Source organism: Vipera ursinii (genome assembly GCF_947247035.1).
Source record: "Vipera ursinii genome assembly, chromosome: 2".
Taxonomy (NCBI): Eukaryota; Metazoa; Chordata; class Lepidosauria; order Squamata; family Viperidae; genus Vipera; species Vipera ursinii.
In genome coordinates this window covers 286,049,418-286,059,710 of record NC_139513.1, presented here as the reverse complement: position 1 = coordinate 286,059,710, position 10,293 = coordinate 286,049,418, and positions in this window count along the sequence as shown.

Sequence of the window (10,293 nt, the reverse complement as noted above, 5' to 3'; positions counted from 1 at the left end):
GTTGAAATAGTAATAATAATAATAATAATAATAATAATAATAATAATAATAATAATAATAATAATAATAATAATAATAATAAAGTTGGAAGGTTCCTTGGTGGTCATCTAGTCCAACCCCCTGCTCAGGCAGGAAACCCTATACCATTTCAGGCAAATGGCTGGCCAGTCTCTTCTTAAAAACCTCCAGTGTTGGAGCATTCATCACCTCTGGAGGCAGGTTGTTCCACTGGTTAATTGTTCCAACTGTCAGGAAGTTTCTCCTTAGTTCTAGGTTGCTTCTCTCCTTGACTAGTTTCCATCCGTTGCTTCTTGTCCTGCTTTCAGGTGCTTTGGAGAATAGCTGGACTCCCTCTTCTTTGTGGCAGCCCCTGAGATATTGGAACACTGCTATCATGTCCCCCCTCACCCTTCTCTTCGTTAAACTACACATACCCAATTCCAGCAACCGTTCCCTATATGTTTTGGCCTCCAGTCCCTTAATCCTCTTTGTTGCTCTTCTCTGCACTCTTTCTAGAGTCTCAACATCTTTTTTACATCGTGGTGACCAAAACTGGATGCAGTATTCCAGGTGTGGCCTTACCAAAGCATTGTAAAGTGGTATTAGTACTTCACTTGATCTTGATTCTATCCCTCTGTTGATGCAGCCCAGCACTGTGTTGGCTTTTTTGGCAGCTGCAGCACACGGCTGGCTCCTATTTAAAGGATTGTCTACTAAGACTCCGAGATCCCTCTCACAGTTACTACTATTGAGCAAGGTACCACCTATACTATACCTGTGCATTTGATTTTTCCTGCCTAAATGTAGAACCTTACTTTTTTCACCATTGAATTTCATTTTGTTAGATAGTGCCCAGTGTTCGAGTATACAGTAGGTTTCCTGCCTGAGTAGGGGGTTGGACTAGAACAGGGGCCCCCAACCCCCGGTTTGTGGACCGGTACTGGTTCACAGCATGCCAGCAACCAGGCCACACAAACAAGGAAAGCCCCATCCACCGGATGCAGGCAGCACACAAAACCACACACCCTCCAGTCCGCAGAAAAACCTCTCTCCACGGAAATGGTCCCTGGTGCCCGAAAGGTTGGGGACCTCCGCTTTACAGGCTCTCAACTTCTGTTTTACAATGTAGTGATCCAATCTGGACACAGAATCGCAAGAGTGGTTTCACCAGCACAGTATAAAATGATCCAAAATTATTACTATTATTTTTAAGATTAGCCAAAATCAGTTAGGTAAAAAGATAGTGAGATTTTTTTTTCTAAAAAAAAATAAAATTGTTAATGTCACCTCTAGTTTGAAACCAGCGCAGAAGTCTCCATCTTTCAGACCCAGAGCAAAAGAGGAAAACCCATAGAAATATACAGATATTTTTAGTTCGGAACAGGACAGAACAGAACAGAACAGAACAGAAAATATGGAATGGAATAGAATAGAATAGAATAGAATAGAATAGAATAGAATAGAATAGAATAGAATAGAATAGAATAGAATAGAATAGAATAGAATAGAATAGAATAGAATAGAATAGAATGGAATGGAATGGAATGGAATGGAATGGAATGGAATGGAATGGAATGGAATGGAATGGAATGGAATGGAATGGAATGGAATGGAATGGAACAGAATAGAATAGAATATGGAATGGGATGGAATAAAATGCAGAGATGTCAAACTCGTGACGTCACATGACGTCACTCAACATATCAGGACGGCTTTGCCATTCCTGGCAATGGGATGGGCGCAGCTTCCACATGACGCATCCGGCCCACGGGCCAGCAGTTTGACACCCCTGGAACAGAATATAGAATTTATTTATTTATTTATTTATTTGTTTTTATAAACCGCCCTTCTCCCGAGGGACTCGGGGCAGTGTACAGAGGAAGGAAGGTATACAGATTGAACAATAAAAAACAATAGTAAAAACAAACTGGGACCCCAATTAAAGCTATCATGCCAGGCCGGACTGCTGGAACAGGAAGGTTTTTAAGTCGCGCCGGAAGGTGTGGAGGTCGGGGGCCATCCGGATTTCAGTTGGTAAGCTGTTCCAGAGGGCTGGCGCACCCACTGAGAATGCCCTCCCCCTGGGGGCCACCAGCCGACATTCCTTGAGCGGTGGCACCCTGAGGAGGCCCTCTCTGTGGGAGCGCACAGGACGGTGGGGTGCTGACATTGGCAGAAGGTGCTCCCGTAGGTAGTCCGGACCCATGCCATGTAGGGCTTTGTATGTCATTGTTAGCACCTTGAACTTCACACGGAAGGCAACCGGAAGCCAGTGCAGCGCACGGAGGAGAGGTGTGATATGGGAGTATCGGGAGGCTCCCAAGAGTGTCCGTGCCGCTGCACTTTGCACCAGTTGAAGCTTCCGAGTGGATCTCAAGGTCAGCCCCATGTAGAGAGCGTTACAGTAGTCTAGGCGAGAGGTCACAAGGGCATGGGTGACTGTACGTAAGGCATCCAGGTCCAGATAAGGCCGTAGTTGGCGAACTAGTCGAACCCGGGAGAAGGCCCCCTTGGTCACAGCTCCTATGTGATCTTCCAGGGAGAGCTGCGAGTCTAGGAGGACACCCAGGTTGCGGGCCCTATCAACAGGGGGTAGTAACTTGTCCCCGATGTTAAGGGATGGGACGTTCTGAATATCCTGGCTTGCCGGTACGTACAGCCATTCAGTCTTGTCCGGGTTCAGTTGAAGCCTGTTCCTCCCCATCCATTCCCGGACCGCTTTCAGGCAGCGGGACATCACGTCGAGGGCATCACTGATATTGTTTGGAGTTGAGATGAAAAGCTGGGTGTCATCAGCATACTGATGGTACCCTACTCCAAAGCTGCGAATGATCTCACCCAGCGGTTTCATGTAGATGTTGAACAGGAGAGGCGAGAGGACTGACCCCTGAGGGACTCCCCAAGCGAGAGGCCTCGGGGTCGACCTCTGTCCCCCTGCCAGCACCGACTGCGAGCGACCCTGGAGAAAGGAGGAGAACCAACGCAGAACCGTGCCTCCCACTCCCAGTCCCCTGAGGCGTCGCAGCAAGATACCATGGTCGATGGTATCGAAAGCCGCCGAGAGGTCTAATAAGACTAGGACAGAGGAATGGCCCCTGTCCCGGGCTCTCCAGAGATCATTCATCAGAGCGACCAATGCCGTCTCCGTGCTGTAGCCCGGCCTGAAACCCGATTGGTACGGGTCTAGATAAACCGCTTCATCCAGGATCTGAGGAAGTTGGTGCGCCACCACGCTCTCAACAACCTTCGCAAGGAAGCGAAGATTGGAGACAGGATGAAAGTTATTCAAAGAGGATGGGTCCAAGGTGGGCTTCTTGAGGAGAGGTCTCACCACCGCGTCCTTCAAGGCGGTGGGGAAGTGACCCTCACTCAGAGAAGCAGAGATGACCGCTAGGAACCAGCCTCGTGTCCCCTCTCGAGCTGCATAGGCCAGCCAGGAAGGGCACGGGTCCAGTAAGCATGTGGAGGCGCTCAACCTTCTCATAATCCTGTCCACTTCCTTAGGAGTTACAGGATCAAATTCCTCCCAGATGACGTCGACAAGACTGTCCATGTCTTGTTCTTCCAGCTCAGCCCAGTTGGAGTCCAGGCCAGTTCGAATCCGAGCAATTTTATCCAGCAGATATTGACCGAATTCCTCGGCTCGACCCTGCAAGGGTTCCTCCCTCACCTCTTGGTTCAATAGGGAGCGAGTCACCCTGAACAAGGCAGCCGGGCGATTATCTGCGGACGCGATGAGGGTGGAAAAGTAGTTGGATTTTGCCACCCTTATCGCAGCGAGATAAGACCTGGTGAGGATTCTTAGTCGCAATCGGTCGGATTCGGATCGACTGGATCTCCAACGGCTCTCTAGGCCCCGTCTCCGACGCTTCATCTCCCGGAGCTCCGCGGTGAACCATGGGGCTCGCTGGGATCTGCGCCGGGTCAGAGGCCGCAAGGGTACAACTCGGTCCAGAGCCTCCGTGGCTGCCTTTTCCCAGGCTTCCACTAAGGCATCCGCCGAGCTGTGAGCAGGGAGTGCATGTGTGTCCCTAAGCGCTGCCTGGAACTTATCAGGGTCCATTAGGCGCCTAGGGCGGTACCATCTGACTGGCACCGTGCACCCACGGTGGGGGGTGGCAAAGGGGAAGTCTAGCCGCAGGAGGTGGTGATCGGTCCATGACAGGGGCGTAACAGTTGTGGCACCCCCACCGATATCATCACGCCACCGTCCAGACAAGAACACCAAGTCTGGGGTGTGGCCTCTCTCATGAGTCGGTCCAGAAATTATTTGCGACAGGTCCATGGCCGCCATAGAAGCCATGAACTCCCGAGCCAGTTCGGACGATCCTCCCAGGGACGGTAGGTTAAAGTCGCCCAAGACCATGAGTTTTGGGAATTCAACCACCAACCCTGAGAGGACATCGAGTAGCTCGGGCAGGGCCGCCGCTGCACGATTAGGTGGTAGGTACGCCAGCAGCAGGCCCAACTGCGCCCCTGGGCCGTATCTCAGTAGGAGAGACTCACACCCGACCATCTGAGGGACGGTGGTCTCTCGTGGGCTAAGGGATTCCCTGATGATAACTGCCACTCCCCCGCCCCTCCCATGGGCCCGAGGCTGGTGCAGCACCTGGAAACCTGGCGGACAGAGGTCAACCAGAGGGACACCACCCTCTGGGCCCAGCCAGGTTTCCGTGATGCAAGCCAGGTCCGCATGCTCGCTCTCCACTAGGTCACGAATGAGGTGAGCTTTGTTAGCTACGGACCTTGCATTCAGGTAGACCAGCCTTAGCATGGGAGGCTGCACACCTTCGCTCCCGGGTCCTCCGGGGGAGTACAGAGGGTCGGAGCGTCTCACCGCTTGTACAGAGCGGAGATGACACTCCCGGTGACGATACGGCCCTCTGTCTGTGCACCTTCTGCCGTTCCCCACCATCCTGGGAATGGGCTGTTTGTCAGTACGCCACTGGGTATTATCGGCGACTGGTCCTCGTTGTACACCGTCGCGAATGGTCGTAGGCCTGGCATGCGTTATGGTGGCTGGAAGGCGTGCCTTTCCCGCGCAACCATAGTCTTCTCCCACCCCCCTCCCTAACCCCACAAAAAACTTAACTAAGAACTTAATCAGGGGCCTCTTGTTGGGCTTATGCTGGAGGCCCCTGACCCTGCCCGGCCATCTCTCAGAGGCCCAGTGGTTGGGCCCGTCATCGAGATTGGATGTAGTGCAGGCGGGTCGCACCCAGGAGAGGGGGGAACCCCTGAGGGCGTGCAGTACTGTGCTGGAGTATTGAACGAGCATAGTCACAAGGGGTTCCGGGAAGGCAGTCCCCTGGATGGTGAATTTGCAGGAGAGTCGAGTCGGGTAGGTGGGTTTCTGGATCGTCACCCTGCCACTGCCACTTGGCCGGGCGAACCCCCAGAAGCAGGCCACTCCTCATCCTCTCACGAAGGGTTGTGTCTCTGCTTCCGGAGGTGGTCCAGAACGTACTCTGGGTGAAGCATACCCCATAGAGCTCTCACCTCTATGGGGTTGCAGGTGTAAGGCCAAGCCACTCTGCCACCGTGGCTTGCACCCAGGCCCGTTATGTCCTGTGGGGAGAGAATGGGCAAGGATGGTTGAGAGTGGGCAGAAGGCAAGATGGAGGGATTCATTAATTGGCGTCAGCTCTGGTGGTTCAGCCGCCCAAACAGTTTCCTCCCTGATCCTCTGGGCGTTGTTCCCGGCCGCAGCTCCATAGGCCCCTATTGGTTGGGGACCGTCCAGAGCGTGGCGTCCCAGAGGTATGAGAGTCCCTGGTGTCATGTCGCTGCTGTTGCCGTCTCCGTTCAAGGTGCCTCGAAGAGGTGGCTCAGGGTGTGGGCCGTAGATGCCTCGCCGCCGCCGCTACCGCCGCTGTCAGAGGCCCCTGGGCAAAAACGGTCGACCGGGGCCCGGAGAGGCTGTCACCGCCGTCCTCGCCTTCGTTGCCGCCGCTTCCGCCGTACAGGGCATAGAGGAGTCGTTGGCACCCATTCGGGGCGGCTGCAAACGGCTCAGAGTGCAGGCCGGAGACGCTACGCCGTGTCCATTTTTGCCGGCGTCGAAGGATCCTGGTGAGAGTGGTCGGCCGGGGCCTGGAGAAGCTTTCTCTGCTGCTGTGGCCCACGCCGCCGTCGCCTCCATTGCCCAGCGTCTCCTTTGGTGTGAATCTTTCGGAGGCACCGCCGCCTAGGAGCAGCCCAAGGTGGTCGAGGAAGAACAAGGCACCAGCCCCACTCAAGATGACTGTATCGGTTCAGGGGGCGGGCCGGAGACGCCGCACCGCTGTTGCTAGCGCCTCTGTCAAGGCCTCTGTCAAGGCCCCTCGGAGGACGGTCGACCGGGGCCCAGAGAAGCTGTCTCACCGCCCGCGTCTTCGTTGCTGCCGCTACCGTCGTAAAGCTGGTCTGCGGCGTCTCCTTGATCACTCGGAGACGCCGCCGCTATCCGGGAGCAGATTAGGCAGCCGAGGCAGAACAGCAACTCCGGCCCCGCTCAGGATGGTTGCAACGGCAGCAGCGGCTCAGGGGGTGGGCCGGAGATGCCACGCCGCCAGCGCTACCGCCGCTGTCAAGGCCCCTGGGAAGCGAACGACTGGGCCTGGAGAAGCAGTCCCGGCCGCCGTCGTCTCCGCTGCCGCCTCTTCCACCGCCCAGCTGATCCGCGGCGCCTCCTCTGATCCTCGGAGACGACGCCGCTGCCCGGGAGCGGGCCAGGGGAGCCGAGGTAGAGCGGAGGCGTCGGCCTCAATTCAGCTGGCTGTACAGCCGCAGCGGCTCAGGGGGTGGGCCGAAGATGTCACCGCCAACCGCCACCGCTGTTTCCAGCCCCCTGGGGAAGATGACCAGCTTTGGGCTTGGAGCGCTCTCACCGCCACTGTTGTTGTACTCGCTTTCGCTTTCGCCGCCTCCGCCTCACAGATGATCTGCGGCGTCTCCTTTGATCCTTCGGAGACGCCGCCGCCGCCCGGAGTAGATCAGGCGGCTGAGGCAGAGCGAGGATGTTGGCCCCATTTAAAACGGCCGCCAACGGCCCAGGCGGTGGGGCGGAGATGTCCCGGCACCCCTACAGCTGATTCGGGGCGGCAGCGGACGGCACATTGCCCATCTCAGCTGCCCAACTTCTGACCCCACCCCAGGGGTCTGTTGACATCCCTGGGGGGCTCCTGGGGGGGACGCCTTACCACTGGGGGTTACGGAGCTCTCCCCAGCACGTCCGCCATCTTTGGAGCCGGCCAATGGAATGGAATGAATAGAATATAGAATATAGAATGGAATAAACCATGATCATAGTCATTGTAAAAATACATTCTTCATAACTCATAAAATACAACAGTTAATGATAGTCATAGGATACTAGATAAGCGATATCATGCAGATAGCATGGATATACTGCAGCAGCACTGCAGCCATCTCTACATAAACAACCTATGAATCAGCCTGGAATTGGTTGCCCAAGTTCAGTTATGATATTTATCACACAATATGTTTATCACACACATCAGCACATTGACTATAAACCAGAGGAGAAGCTTAGGACAGTGGAATTGAAAAGGAGATATCGCTCTAATGTTATCAGGAAATGAATCTGGTTACAACTTGCTTATTGTTCAAGGCTAAGGACAGATTGCCCCCTTCTGGAAAAAAAGAAATCTAGTTTATTTTTTTTTTAATTTTTCAAAGTGCATTCACAATACCGTCATTCTAGTATTTATTTATTTATTTATTTTTGGGACATATGCCGCCCTATTGCCCGAAGGACTCAGGGCGGCTAACAACAATAAAACACAATAATACAAATGTTAAAAAAGATTAAACTAACAAGCCCCAATGATAAAATGATAAAATATTAAAAAATATTCTATTTAAAAATCCCTATCGTCAGTCCAGGTCAGCCAGATGGAAGAGAAATGTTTTAAGGCCGCGGCGAAAGGACCGGAGGTCCGGGGCCATCCGAAGCTCAAGGGGGAGTTGGTTCCAAAGGGCTGGTGCTCCCACAGAGAAGGCCCTCCCCCTGGGGGTCACCAGCCCACATTGTCTGGCCGACGGCACCCTGAGGAGGCACTCTCTGTGTGAGCGCACTGGGTGATGGGAAGTCGTTCCCGGCAGCAGACGGTCCTGCAAATATCCCGGGGCTAGGCCATGTAGGGCTTTATAGGTAAGTACCAGCACCTTAAATCTCACCTGGAGGACAACCGGTAACCAATGTAGCTCATGCAGGAGGGGTGTAATATGGGAGTATCGGGATACTCCCATCACAACCCGCGCGGCCGCATTCTGCACCAGCTGGAGCCTCCGGGTGGTCTTCAAGGGCAGCCCCATGTAGAAAGCATTGCAGTAATCTATACGGGAGGTCACGAGTGCATGAGTGACTGTACGTAGGGCATCTCGGTCCAGATAGGGGCGCAACTGGCACACCAGGCGAACCTGGGCAAATGCCCCCCTGGCCACGACTCCTATATGATCTTCAAAACTGAGTCGTGTATCCAGGAGGACGCCTAAGTTGCGAGCCCTATCAACGGGAGGTTACACCTCACCTCCCATAACCAAAGACGGAACCTCTTAGACTAAATGAGATGCCAGTACATAGAGCTACTCAGTCTTGGCCGGGTTGAGATGGAGCCTGTTCTTCCCCATCCAGATCAGTACCGCTTCCAGGCAATGGGACATCACATCGAGGGCATCACTGGGTCAGTTCGGGGTGGAGATGAAAAGCTGGGTATCATCAGCATATTGATGATACCTCACCCCGAAACCACGGATGATCTCACCCAGTGGCTTCATATAGATGTTGAACAGGAGGGGCGAGAGAACCGACCCCTGAGGAACTCCACAAATGAGAGACCTCGGGGCGGACCTCTGTCCTCCTGCCAACACCGACTGCGAGCGGCCCCGGAGGTAGGAGGAGAACCACCGTAGAACGGTGCCTCCCACTCCCAACCCCCTGAGACGCCGCAGCAAGATACCATGGTCGATGGTATCAAAAGCCGCTGAGAGATCTAATAGGACCAGGACAGAGGAATAACCCCTGTCCCAGGCCCGCCAGAGATCATCCACCAGCGCGACCAATGCCGTCTCTGTGCTGTACCCGGGCCTGAAACCCAATTGGTACGGATCCAGATACTCAGTTTCCTCCAGGACAAAAGGGAGCTGCCGTGCCACCACACTCTCAACAACCTTCGCAAGAAAGCGACGGTTGGAGACAGGATGAAAGTTATTTTAAATAGCTGGATCCAAGGCAGGTTTCTTGAGGAGAGGCCTCACCACCGCCTCCTTCAAGGTGGCAGGGAAGCACACCTCACTCAAGGAAGCATTAATTACTGCCAGGAGCCAGCCTCATGTAACCTCCCGGGCCGCATAAACCAGCCAGGAGGGACATGGGTCCAACAAACACGTGGCGGCACTTAATCTCCCCATGATCCTGTCCACTTCATCCGGAGTCACAGGATCAAACTCCTCCCAAATATTATTGGCCAAACCCATCGCTTCCCCCTTGTCAGATACTGCCCAGTCAGAATCCAGACCAGCCCGAATCTGAGCGATTTTATCCAGCAGATGCTGACTAAACTCCTCGGCCTGTCCCCGCAAGGGGTCCTCCCCCATCCCCTGATTTAAAAGGTCACCCTAAACAAGGCGGCTGGGCGGTTATCTGCAGACGCAATGAGGGCGGCGAAGTGAGCACGCTTCGCCGCCTCCATTGCCACAAGGTAAGATCTAGAAAAAGATCTTAACTGTGTTCGGTCAGATTTGGACCGACTGGACCTCCAAATGTTCTCTAGGCCCCTCCTCCAGCGCTTCATCTCCCGCAGGTCCACGGAAAACCAAGGGGCCCACCAGGACCTGCGCCGGGTCAGAGGCCGCAAAGGCACAACGTGGTCGAGAGCCTCCAAAGCAGCCTGTTGCCAGGCGTCAACTAAGGTCTCGACCGGGCTGTGGGAAAGGGAGGCAGGAATCAGTCCAAGCACCATCTGGAACCTATCCGGGTCCATCAGGCGCCTGGGGCGGAACCACCTGGTTGGTTCCGCCTCCCAGCAGCGGGAGGTGGCATAACGGAGGCCCAGCCGCAGGAGATAATGGTCTGTCCATGAAAGGGGTTGAGAGGTTGGAGAAACCCCACCCAGACCATTAAGCCACTGCCCAGAGATAAAAATAAGGTCGGGCGTGTTTCCCCCCTCGTGAGTCGGACCCTGAATAATCTGGGTCAGGTCCATGGCCATCATGGAAGCCATGAACTCTAGTAAGGAGGGACATGTTCAAAACCAACAAAAATGGTTTTAAATGTTCTGCTAACATGTT